The sequence below is a fragment of the Podarcis muralis genome, chromosome W (genome assembly GCF_964188315.1).
Source record: "Podarcis muralis chromosome W, rPodMur119.hap1.1, whole genome shotgun sequence".
NCBI classification, from domain to species: domain Eukaryota; kingdom Metazoa; phylum Chordata; class Lepidosauria; order Squamata; family Lacertidae; genus Podarcis; species Podarcis muralis.
This window is the reverse complement of record NC_135674.1, coordinates 5,137,736-5,150,660: the sequence shown is the minus strand read 5'-3', so window position 1 is coordinate 5,150,660 and position 12,925 is coordinate 5,137,736. Positions and strand designations below refer to the sequence as shown.

The following is a 12,925-nucleotide window of genomic DNA, read 5'->3' as shown; positions in this document are numbered from 1 at the left end:
AGCCTCATAACTTTTATATGCCTGTTGTCTTTGTCCATGGAGTTTTCTTGGCAAGGATACTGGAGTGGCTTGCCGGTTCCTCCTCCAGGTGGATCACGTTTGGTCGAAACTCTCCACTATGACCTGTTCATCTTGTGTGCCCTGCTCGGCGTAGTTCATAGCTTCTCTGAGTTCTTCAAGCCCCTTCGCCACGGCAAGGCAGTGATCCATGAAGGGGGTCAAAAAATAGCAAAAGCCAAACTTTTGGCTCAGAGTTGATCTGTGTCCCTCCAGATTTTGCTGGTCTCCAATGCCCATCCCCATCATGACCAATGGTCTGGAATTATAGGATCTGGAGTCCAGAAACACCTGGAGGGCCTGAGCTTGAAATTAGGAGTGTCAGTTTTTCACTCTGGGCCTGTGACCTTCTGAACAAAGGGACAGTCTCTGCAACAGCGCTCCAATTCTGAAACAAAAAATATGGCATGTCAAACAATAACTTGGGATCACACATCCGCTCTGGAATTCCTAAGGCCAGATGTGTGGGAGCTGTTTGGGCTTATTCACTGATCAGAGAAAGGAGTTCTGGGCACATCATTTTTTAAAAAAAGCATTCCCTTCTTTTCCTTTTTTAATTTATGCAAGTGGGTTCTGAAACAAAACATTGCAACTTGGCGAGTACTTATGCCCAAGGCCAGCCTAAGACATTTTGCTGCCTGAGGGAAAGGACAAAATGCACTGAGGTCAGCTGGGTTGTTAGAAAGGTAGCGGGCAAGGCACGTGACAGCTCTCTTCTCCCACAGAAGCCGCCTAGTCAGGAGGAGGAGCTGAGGGGAATACTTTGCTGATAAATCTCATGGTAGTAATGTGCCCAGATAATTAACATTTTATGTACAAGTATGAAATTGGTATTATTTAAACAGTTGAACAAAAATATATATTTCCTAATAACATCAATTCTGATTTGGACCTATTTATAGAATGTCAGGGAACTGACATCAGAGACACGGGAGAAGGAGAGGGTCTCAGATTCTGCAGGTGAAGGTCCCAGCACAAGGGGGAGACTCAGCTTGGTGGAAGGGGAAGGAAATACGCGTGACACCAAGAGTCCAGGAGAGCAAGGGGAAGAGGAGGTGGAAGGGCTCCGGGATTCTTCCCTGGAAGCCCAGGCACTCCGCTACCCACGCCCACCCTGCGCAGGAGACTCCCGCGCAATGAGAGGCGGAGACGATTAGGTGTCAAACAGCTTTTATGCTGGCAGAGGTTTAAGAAACGCCCACAGACAGATTCTGCCAGTGACTGAGGCAGTCAAGCGGAGATGGGCTGTGCAGTCCGAAGGGTTTAACCAGGCAACCAAGCACCCAAACGGGGTCGGTTTACGCACGAGTAACTCCAAACCACTACAGCAATCTGTCTGACATCGAAAGTTGCTCGTGCACAACAAGCAGGAGGCATCATGAGTAAGACCGGAGAAGTCGGAGCCACGCAAGGAGCGGCTGGAGGCCAATCGCTGGAGGAGAGAAACCGCGACTTGGAAGAGCATATAGCCATCCTGACGGCGAGGCTAGACGAACGACGGTCTTTAGATGCTCAGGGGAAACCCACCCCCATAGCAAGGAAGGTACCGGGACTGGTGCACAAGTTTGGGGGGAAGCCTCAAGATTATGGGGCGTTTAGAACAGAAATAGAATATGCCTTGAAGCTGCAGCAGCACGATTTTGAAAATGATGCAGCGTGGGTTGCTTATATTGTGGGGCACCTGCAGGACGGGGCTAGAGAGTGGATCCGGCCGCTCATGGCGACGCAAAATGATGCCATGAAGGATCTCCCGAAATTCTTCCAGGCCATGGACGCGATGTTCTCTAGTGATGTGCAACAAAGTGTGACCAAAAGAGAACTGATGAACTGTAAGCAGGGAGACGGGTCAGTTAGAGACTATTGGTCAAGTTTTTCAATGATAGTTCACCGTCTGGGGTGGCAGCTGGAATCGGAACCCATACAAATGTTATTTGAGGAAGGCCTGTCTCCAACGGTCAAAGATGAGCTTTCGCGCGCGCCCCGCCCACAGTCTATGGATTTGCTGACCAAAGCTGCCCTTGCGATAGGTGTAAGGCAAGAAGCGCGGGCTCAAGAGAGGCAGGAAGGGAGAGAGCAGCGTTGCCATGACTACCGCATTCCTAAGATGCCTAGGCAACCTTCCCCGGCGGCGGAGCCAATGGAAATAGGGGGTGCGCGCGCCCAGGAGGTTTCAAACTCCAGCGAGGGTCGCAAAAGGGAGGGAAAGGATGTAAAAGCGACCAAGAAATGTTTCCTTTGCCAGCGGCCAGGACATTTTGCCAGAGTCTGCCCACAAAGAAAGGCCTGGCAAGGAATGGTGGGGGCCGTGGGGGGAGAGGAGGAGGAGCAACCGACCCAGGAGCAGGGAAACGGAAACGCTTGGCTGCCAATCAGCGGGCACAGCAGCCAGGCCAACAACCAGTGAACGTGCCCAAACCAGATTCTCCAAGAGCAGCCATCGCCATAGAGGTGGTGCTAGAACTCCCGAATGGCCACCCAGTCAAGGTGCAGGCAATGCTGGACTCGGGGAGTTCATGCAACTTTTTCAGCAAGGACTTTGCCTTAGAGCATCAGCTTCACCTGCTACCTTTGGATGCACCCCTTGCAGTTACCACAATTGATGGGAGGGAACTGATTGGGGGAGAAGTGACCCACCAGACCCCTCCGATGAGAATGAGAGTGTCTAGGCACTCAGAGACGATCGCCTTTCACGTTGCCTCATTAGCGGGTCCCCCAATAATATTAGGAATGAGCTGGCTAGCGCAACATGATCCTGTGGTGGCGTGGTACCAGAGGACAGTCAGCTTTGGGTCAGACTACTGCCTGCAGCACTGCCTAGGAGGGGAAACGCCAAGGATGAGTGTAGCCAGAGTGGCAAGCATGGCAGTGGAACGGAGAGGGGAGGTGCCGCCACAATATGCTGATCTAAAGGAGGTTTTTAGTGAGAAAGAGGCAGATAGGCTGCCCCCCCACAGACCGTTTGACTGCCAAATCAATTTACTCCCTGGGGCGCAGCTGCCGGTGGGTAAGCTGTATGCCATGTCAGACAGGGAGATGAAGGAGTTACGGGAATTTATCGACAAGAACCTAAAGAGAGGATTTATAAGAGAATCAAAGGCAGTGGGGGGCAGTCCAGTATTTTTTGTGGACAAGAAAGACTCAGATAGGCCCAGGCTCGTAGTGGACTTTCGGGCCGTCAATTTGGTGTCTGAACCCGTGACTTTCCCTATGCCCAGAATTGACGACATTCTGACGAGAGTGAGGAAGGGAAAGATTTTCACCAAACTCGACCTAAGAGGGGCTTACAACTTGATCAGGATGAGGGAGGGGGATGAATGGAAGACCACAATGTTCACACCCCTGGGGGCCTTTGAATATCTAGTTATGCCTTTTGGATTACAATCAGGCTCCGCCTGTTTTCAAGGTTTCATGCACCACGTGTTGGAGTCTCTGCTTTACAAGAACTGTGTAGCATTCCTGGACGACGTCTTGATTTATTCGGAAAACGAGGAGCAACATGTGCGAGATGTCAGGGAAGTGCTACAACGATTGCAGAAACACCAGTTGTGGGTCAAGCTAGAGAAATGTCAGTTTCATGCCCGAGAGGTGGAGTTCCTGGGGTACAAGTTGTCTGACAAAGGCCTAGCGATGGACCCAAGCAAGGTGCAAGCAGTATTGGAGTGGAAACCCCCCAAGACACGGAAGGACGTACAGAGGTTTCTAGGTTTCAGCAATTTCTACAGGAAGTTCATCAAGAACTTTGCCCACTTGACAGCACCAATCACGGACTGTCTCAGTAGTAAAAGGAAGTTTGTGTGGACGGAGGAAGCCCAGCGGTCCTTTGAAAGCTTGAAGAAGGCGTTCGCGTCGGAAGAGCAACTATTACACTTGGATTTGGAGAAACCACTGAGGTTGGAGACGGACACATCAGACAGAGCCATCGGAGCTGTTCTTTTGCAGCCAGGACTGGGCAAGCAAGAATGGAAACCGTGTGCCTTTTTCTCGAGGAAGCTGAGCAAGTCGGAGCAAAACTACACTGTGTACGACCGAGAACTGCTCGCAATCTACGCTGCCTTCCGTCGGTGGCGCCATCTGCTGATAGGGGCGCAGCGCAAGATCCAGGTTTGCACAGATCACAAGAACTTGGAATACTGGAGGACAGCACGAGTGCTCAACCAGAGACAAATTCGCTGGGTGCAGGAATTCTCCAAGTTTTCTTTTGAAATCCGGTATGTGCCAGGGGAGCAAAACGTGAGAGCAGACGCTCTTTCGCGGAAACCAGAGTACTTCGAAGGAGAGGGGCCGCCGGAGACACAACACGTCATACCGGAGGACCGATGGGTGTGTGTGGGAACTCTGGTGGGCACGAGAGAACTGGCAGGGCTCACTAGGAACGATGAATTCGCCCAAACAAAAATCAGGGAACTCCGAGATGGGCGGGGAGCACCAGAAGGGTTTGAAGAGAAGGAAGGGGTGTTGTACTATAGGGGGGCAATGTACGTACCAGGGGAAGTTCTAAGAAGAAGGGTACTCAAACAACTACATGACACCCCCACAGCGGGACACTTTGGACAACACAAAACTATGATGTTGTTGACCAGGCAATTCTGGTGGCCACAGGTGAGGGAAGATGTACGAGAATATGTACGGGGGTGCGACCGATGCCAAAGGGCCAAAGGGGAACGCACGGTACCAGCGGGGTTGCTGGAACCCTTACCCACACCAAACAAACCCTGGGAGGTGGTGTCTATTGATTTTATGACGGATTTGCCCAAATCAAGGGGAAAAACAGCAGTAATGGTAGTAGTCGACTTGCTAACCAAAATGTGCCATTTCATAGCCTGCTCACACGCGGTGACGGCAGAAGAAACGGCACGGTTGTTTGTAGAGCACATTTTTAGGTTGCATGGCGCCCCCTTGAGGGTTATCTCCGACCGCGGGAAACAATTTACTTCCCGGTTCTGGAGGAAGCTCATGAGTCTGCTTCAAGTCGAGGTGAGTTTCTCGACAGCGAGACACCCAGAAACCAATGGGCAAGCAGAAAGGGCAAACAGCATACTCCAGCAATACTTGCGCTGTTACATAAGCGAGAGGCAGAATGATTGGGTAGAAAAACTAGCGTTAGCGGAATTTGCATACAATAACGCTGAACATGTGTCCACGGGAATGAGTCCGTTTATGGCCAACTATGGGTGTCATCCCAGGGCATTTCCGGGGAGTGAGGGACAAAACTGGAGTGTGCCCGCTGCTGAACAGTTTGTGGAAGAAATGGAAGCTATACACCAACAACTTAAGATGAACCTAGAGCGGGCCAAGGAGAATTACAAGAAGCAAGCAGATAAGCACCGCAGGGAAGGGGAAACCATACGGGTGGGGGATCGAGTGTGGCTATCCACTCAAGGGTTACCCTTTAAGGGAGGGTGCAAGAAGTTGCAGCCTAGACGGCTGGGGCCATTTGAAGTCACACAACAGATAAACCCCGTGGCATTCAAGCTCAGGTTGCCCGAGAGTATGAAAATACATCCTGTGTTCCACAGGTCCTTGCTCTCACCACACAGAGAGGGGAGGGAGTTCGTGGGGCGAGAAGTAGAAGTCATGCCACAACCACAGGTAGAAGAAAGGGAACACCAAAACTCGGCCGCAGAAATAGTGGACTCAAGGTGGAGAGGTCGGCAAGTGGAGTATTTGGTGGCGTGGGAAGGAGAGCCCTGGTCGGAAAACACGTGGGTGCCAGCGGGAGCAGTGGGTGACGAGCATATGGTGGAAGTGTTCCACCGCAGGTTCCCGGATAAGCCCAAACCCTTAGAGAGGTTCTGGGAGGAACAATTTGGCACCACAGATGAAGAAGAGAGCTTCGAAGGGTTTTCAGAATCCGAGCAAGAATCGGACTGGGAGGGTCACCCCATGGGTGGGAACCTCGGCAGGTGGGAAGAGGTTTTCGCACCCACGGAGGAGGAGGACAGCTCCTTCCGGGGTTTTCCTGTCTCACCGACTGGAGAAGAGGAAGAGAGAGAGCCCACCAGTCGAACGGGGAGTGAAGGGGGCCCTGGGGGGGAGGTGGATGTCAGGGAACTGACATCAGAGACACGGGAGAAGGAGAGGGTCTCAGATTCTGCAGGTGAAGGTCCTAGCACAAGGGGGAGACTCAGCTCGGTGGAAGGGGAAGGAAATACGCTGTCAGGGGCTCAGGAGCAGAGGCGCAGGGGAGAGAGGAAATGGAGAGCGAAGGGGAAGAATCTGAGGGCAGCGGAGGGCAGAATGACAGTGACCCGAGAGAGTCCATAAGCCTCTCCAGTGAATCAGAAGATTCCCAGAAGGGGGCGCCGATGGCCAGGGCAAGGGGGGACACACCAGAAGCAGGGTGCCAGCGGAGACTCCCAAAGCAGTAGCTGGAAATCAGGACCAGCTTCCCCACCAGAGCGTAGTGGGGGGGAAGAGCCCCATAGGTCAGAGTCAGCGTCTCCTCCGGCAAGCAGGGAGGAGGAGTCAGACCCAGCTAGCATCCCCGAAGAGGGAAGCAGCGACAGGAGCAGTATAACGGTCAGAAGGAAGGTGGCAGGCTGGGCGCGCGCACCAAGTTCAAATGTACAGGCGCGCGGGACAGCAGAAAGCCCGGATTGGGAACCAGGTCCTAAAGCTCGCCGGAGGGAGGAGGAAGACTCAGGGGACTCAGCGTCAGAAGAGTCTAGGAAGGGCAGGACCTCGGCGGACAAGCGGACCCAGAGGAGGAGGGAGCAGAGGAAGAGGTGGAGCAAGGCTAGGGTCTTAAACTGGTGTCTGGGGGGAGGAGACTCAGACGGAGCTTCGGCGGTCTAGGGTTTAAGACGTAGAGCTGCGCGCCGTGGCTGTAAAAGAGAAACTGAACTTCAATAAAGACTATTTTATATAACAACGGACTGGCGTTGGTCCTCTGTGAGCTGGGACCTGAGGCAGCTCTGACATACGCGTTACACCAAGAGTCCAGGAGAGCAAGGGGAAGAGGAGGTGGAAGGGCTCCGGGATTCTTCCCTGGAAGTCAGTGAAGAGAGCCCAGGCACTCCGCTACCCACGCCCACCCTGCGCAGGAGATTCCCGCGCAATGAGAGGCGGAGACGATTAGGTGTCAAACAGCTTTTATGCTGGCAGAGGTTTAAGAAATGCCCACAGACAGATTCTGTCAGTGACTGAGGCAGTCAAGCGGAGATGGGCTGTGCAGTCCGAAGGGTTTAACCAGGCAACCAAGCACCTAAATGGGGTCGGTTTACGCACGAGTAACTCCAAACCACTACATAGTATATCCTGAGATTTTACCAAGACATCTATATTTTGCATTATTCTCCAGACATGCCTGGAGTTGTTCAGTGACCATCTGTTCAATCACCTTGCCCAGGAATGGAAAGTTTGAGACTGGACAATAATTGGACATAATGGCCAGGTCCAAATATGTCTTTTTAATAAGCAGTTGAACAATCACTTCTTCAGGTGGTAGGTTTCACTCGTTCAAGTCTGTTCACATCCTCAGAGGCAACAGGTTGTAATGGATCCCATCCAACTTGACTAGACCCAGTGGCGTAGTGGGCTGTGGGGGCACAGGGGCAGTTGCCCCAGGCACAAAATTGTTAGAGGTGCACAATTTCAGCACCTGGTGCTGCCTCAATACAGCTGCACGCTTCCATCACTGGGGTCCGATGACAACAGCTTGTCCATGCGATCAGGTAAGTGACCTCTCCAGACAATGGGATGGCTCTTCTTTTCTTATCTCTGTGGCTGTGATCCCCTGGGTGATGTGGATGCCATTAGGCAGTCGAATGCGCATGCATACTCCGTCTGTTTCCCTTCCTCCTACCCCCTCCTCCACGTGGCCCCAGGAACTGGCAAGCCATCCTATGTCTCTGACTAGGCAGAGCTCTGGCACCCTCCTACCTTGGTGGAGTCTACCTCTTTCCAAACCTGAGCAATTTTATCTGCAAAAAAACTCATTACAGGAGTCATTACAGGAGAGCTTGGACTCTGTATTAGACCCTGATGGCAAAGGTGGTTCTGTTAGACTATGAACCACCTGAAAGAGTCTCCTGGTACTGTTTTCACCAACAGATCACAGCGCCAGGTTTAGACCACAGCGCCACCCGCGTCCCTCCTGCACATCCATACCCTGGGGCAAGTCTGGGGATGGGCTCTTGGTTTCTTTGGCCAACTAACTGCTCAGTAAGTGTCACCTTTGGGCACTTCCCTGGGTGGGGTGGGGTGGGGGGCGGGGTGTACACGTGTCCTCACGCTTGAGGGATTATGGCGGGAGATAGAGGGGGAAAGAGTCCTTTCCTTAAGAGCAAGAATGGCGTTGGAATGGAGGAAATTGATGCAGGGGGTTGATTTTCGAGGATTTTCTGAAGTGAGGGGCTTTTCCTAAACTGGCAGTCCGTAAGGGAAGTGGCTTGACAGATTTCTTGCAACAAAGGATCACTTTTTGCAATAGAAACCAGTTAATGGGCTTTTGATGGACTGAGTCCATTGTTCTCTCAGCAGGCGGCCACTCAGGAGCTCAGTCAAGCTGGCGAAGCTCCGCTGCTCTGCAAAACGGAAACAGGCAGCGGCACAAGAAAGATTCTGTCCACTAGAGGCCGCTATCCACTAAGCGCTATTGGCTAGCTGTCCAAATCCGATGCTTTTGATTGGTCTATATGCAGTAGTATGTAAATACAGAGTTCATCCCCAAGTCCCCGTTCATATTGATACGCTTTCATACCAGAAAGAGGGAAGCAGGGTCTTTTATTCATAAAAAAAGATGTGGTGCTTGGTGCGACAGGGGAAGGAAAGGGCTTTCTTGAGCTCATTGTCTCGCGCCCTAGCTATGTGGAGGGGTTTCTGGGGAAGGCGAGATCCGTAGCGAATTTCCCCCTCGGAAATTCCGTATAGCATATTCTTAAAAAAGGAAAAAAAGGAAAAAGGGGGAGGGGGAGAGAAGAGACTGAAAGGGAAGAAAGGTTTCCTCTGTTCCCCTCCACTCTTCCAAAACAATTCCGAGCTGAGGTGCAGAGCTCTTTCCTCCCTTGTGACCTCCCCACCCTCCTCCCTTCCACATAACTGGCTGTGTCACCTTGCCTGCCAATCATACCTCCCTTTGAACTGAAGCAGAGTTCCATCCCTGTTTGTGCCAGTTCTGGAGTCTAAAAGCCGAGGACCTAAATCAGCCAAAGGAAAATGACACCCTTCCTACCCACGCAAAAATGCAACTTTCATTGGTCTGTTTGCTACTGGACGTGGGTTTGTTTTTTTTCTTTTGGTTTAAGAAGCGAAGCAATAGCTCATTTGCTTGCGAGTGTGGGAGTCTGCAATTCTTGGTGTTCCAGGGCTTTTTGCAAGTTGGAGTTGCCTCCAGTCCAGCCCGGATGTAAGAACAGTCCTTCTGGATTAGACCAATGGATGATCTAGTCCAGCACCTTGTTCCCCATAGTTGCCCAGCAGAGGCTCACAACAAGCCCATAAGCAGGACCTGAGTGCAATGGCCCTCTGTCGCAAATTCCTCGTGGCGCTTTTTAGCGAAACGCTCAGAGTCCCAGGTTTCTTTTCAGTGCAGCCTTTTTAATGTGAGCTATATACAAGTATTTACAAAAACAGTCCATACAGAGTACCTGCTCCTTAAGGCAAATGAATACTCTCCACCACCACACCACAGCACAACCACCACAGTTACTGTTGAACAGGCTTTCCTTTTTAAAACAGGTGATAGCCAATCACATTAATCACACTCCTGCTGAGTCACTCTGACCCAGCACTTCACAGAGTATTGCATCATCCTGTTGAAGCCTGCAGACTTACTCAGTATCCTGCGAATCCCAACACTCCTCCTTAAGTCAAAGGCTTGAGACCTAATAATTCTCTTAAGTCTCGAAATTTAGGAGCATCCAAACATTTTGTATACAAATCCGCCACATTACATTTTGTGTTACAGTGCTGTACCTTTAACACATTTCTTTCCAAAGCATTTTTCACATTTCCGTATCTTATGTTGTTGTTGTTGTTTAGTCGTGTCCGACTCTTCGTGACCCCATGGACCAGAGCACGCCAGGCACCTCTGTCCTCCACTACCTCCCGCAGTTTGGCCAAACTCATGCTGGTAACCTCGAAAACACTGTCCAACCATCTCGTCCTCTGTCGCCCCCTTCTCCTTGTGCCCTCCATCTTTCCCAGCATCAGTGTCTTCTCCGTATCTTATAGCAATATGTTTACTCTTGCTCTTAAAGTTCTGTTGGTTAGCAAGCTGTTGTGCAGCCATGTTGTCACTTAGCACAGTGATTGGCATTTTAGAAGGTATTCCAAGCTCTTTTGTTAGGCAAGCAAACCACTCTATTTGTGACACACATTCGCTTATGGCTGAGTACTCTGCTTCACAAGTACTTGTGGCAACAAATGTTTGTTTCTGGGATTTCCACTGAACCAGGGCATTTCCAATATATATGGCATAGCCAGTGGTAGACTTTCCATTTTCTCTGTCCCCCCAGCTGGCATCAGCGTATGCATACACTTGCTGATCATATCCTGTATCCAGCATCAGTTTGTAATCTTTTGTGCCTTTCAGATACCTTAGGATTCTTTTAAGTGCTACCCAATCTCTCTGAGCCGGGTCTGCACTTCTTTGGCTTAACATGTGCACTGCCAATGTTATGTTGGGTCTTGTCCAACAACTTAAATATAACAGAGAACCTAACAGAGAATGAAATGCTGTTGCATTCTCACATTTTTGTCCTTCTGGTTCATTTTTGTACTGGGTAGTTATGGGAATGTCTTCAGTAACTTTTCGATTTTTTCCTTCTGACTCAGAGAGTAGACGCCCTCTTCATTTCTCTGAACCTCTACTCCTAAGTAATTCTGAATCTCTCCCAAATACTTTAGTTTGTATTTGTTACCTAGGCTGTTTATAAACCAAGACACTTGCTTTTGTGCAGTTGTTATTAGACAGATATCATCAACATACAAAAGTAAATAACAAACACTTGCTTGCACCATTGCTGAATATAAACAGGAATCAGCCAGGCTTTGTTTGAGACCCATCTTTTTCAAAGTTGTGTCTATGCATTCATGCCATAGACGTGCACTTTGGTGTAAACCGTATAGTGCCCTTTGCAGCTTTAACACCATGCTGTCTTTTTCCAGCTCATAACCTGGTATTTGCTGTAAATACACCTCGGCGTCAATAGGAGCATTTAAATATGCTGAGGCAACATCAAAATGATTAACTTTTAACCCTCTCAGACTTGCCATTGCTAAAACTGATTTTACTGTTTCAGCCTTTGCTGTTGGGGCAAACACTTCATCATAATGTATCATTTTTCTTTGTGTAAAGCCCCTTGCAACCAGCCTGGCTTTCCTCTTACAACTACAATCATCCAGTTTTTTCACTTTAAAAACCCACTTACAGCTTATGGGCTTTTTACCTTCAGGCAATTCTGCAGGTACAAACACTTTGTTGTTTAGCAGAGAGTTATACTCTGTCTGCATTGCCTTTAACCACGCCTCTTTCTCTAGAGTAGGTAACTCTTGCACTTCTTCAAAGTTTTCTGGCTCAGTTACACAAACCTGGTTTATGGTGGCTGGGAACCCATTACGGTCTGGAGGTTGACCTTTATTACTTCTACCTCCTCCTGTCCCTGTTGCACTTTCTTCTCTCCCCTGCTCCATGCTAGCAGCTGGAGAAAAATGCTCAACCTTTACCTCCTCCCTTTCAATTTCTCTGGGAGAGCTGCCAATTCTTAGCTTTGTTTCAACTGCCTTATCAGGTACGCTCGGCAGTAAAACTTTTCTGGCAGCAGGTTTGCATGTATCTTGGGCCAATTTCTTTGCTCATTAAAGCTGGCTGACTGACTATAACTCAAAAGATTTTTATCATCTTCAAACCTGTAGGCTTTCGTACCACTTTCATACCCAAGAATTAGCAACTGCTGTGCCCTTTTCCCACCTTTTCTTCGCTTCTTTACAGGTATGTCAACCCATGCCTTTGTCCCAAAGATTCTCAAATGTTGCAAACTGGGACTTTTGTTATAGAGAATTTTATAGGGTATGTCATCTAGTACCCTTGACCACAAGCGATTCCCAATATAATTCGCAGTCTTAATACTCTCAGCCCAGTACTTAATTGGAAGATTTGCATCTGCTAACAATGCTTTCATTTGTGTCTTCAAGACACCTCCCCTACGCTCTGCTACTCCGTTCTCCTGAGGCGTCGCCACATTGGTAAGCCTATGTTTAATCCCTTGGGAACGCAACCAGTTTCTTAGGGAGCTTGCCATAAACTCTCCTCCCCTGTCTGTCTGAACAGAGCACACCTTTTCGCCAAGTTGCCTTTCTACCCTTCTTACCCAGAACTTCAAAGTTTGGGCAACGTCAGACTTTTGCTTTAATGGATAGACCCAGCCAAATCTAGAATAGTCATCCACTAGGATCAAACAGTACTTGTTATGGGAGACACTTGGTGGAAAAGGACCAGTTACATTAGCATGAATCAACTCCAGTGGTTTTTTGGTTTCTCTCTGGCTTGCTCTTGCTACTGGGCAAGCCCTGCTTTTAACCTCCTTGCAGATATTACAGTCTAAGTAATTATCACAACTTTTAATGTTTTTCATCCCCCCACACAACTCCAATGTTTTGTTCAGCACCTTAAAGCTAGCATGAGCCAGACGCCTGTGCAGGAGATGAATACACATATCATGGGTTGGGACATTTTGCACATTCGCAACCTTAGACTCACACTGCAGTACATACATATTAGTTCTAAGGTTAGCATTTGCCAACACTGCCCATTTTTCTTTATCTGGCACTGATCTCCCACAAAGTTTACTTCAAAGCCTGCTTTTGCCAAGTCTGGAATACTCAGGAGATTGTTTTGCAAACTAGGCACACACAACACATTCCTGAA

The 12,925-nt window shown here is 49.5% G+C and overlaps 1 pseudogene; it reads left to right on the top strand.

Annotated features, from left to right (window-relative positions):
• Window positions 1–3,684: 3,684 nt before the first annotated feature.
• LOC144326449 (uncharacterized) overlaps window positions 3,685–12,925 on the top strand; it is a 66,696-nt pseudogene continuing 57,455 nt past the window's right edge.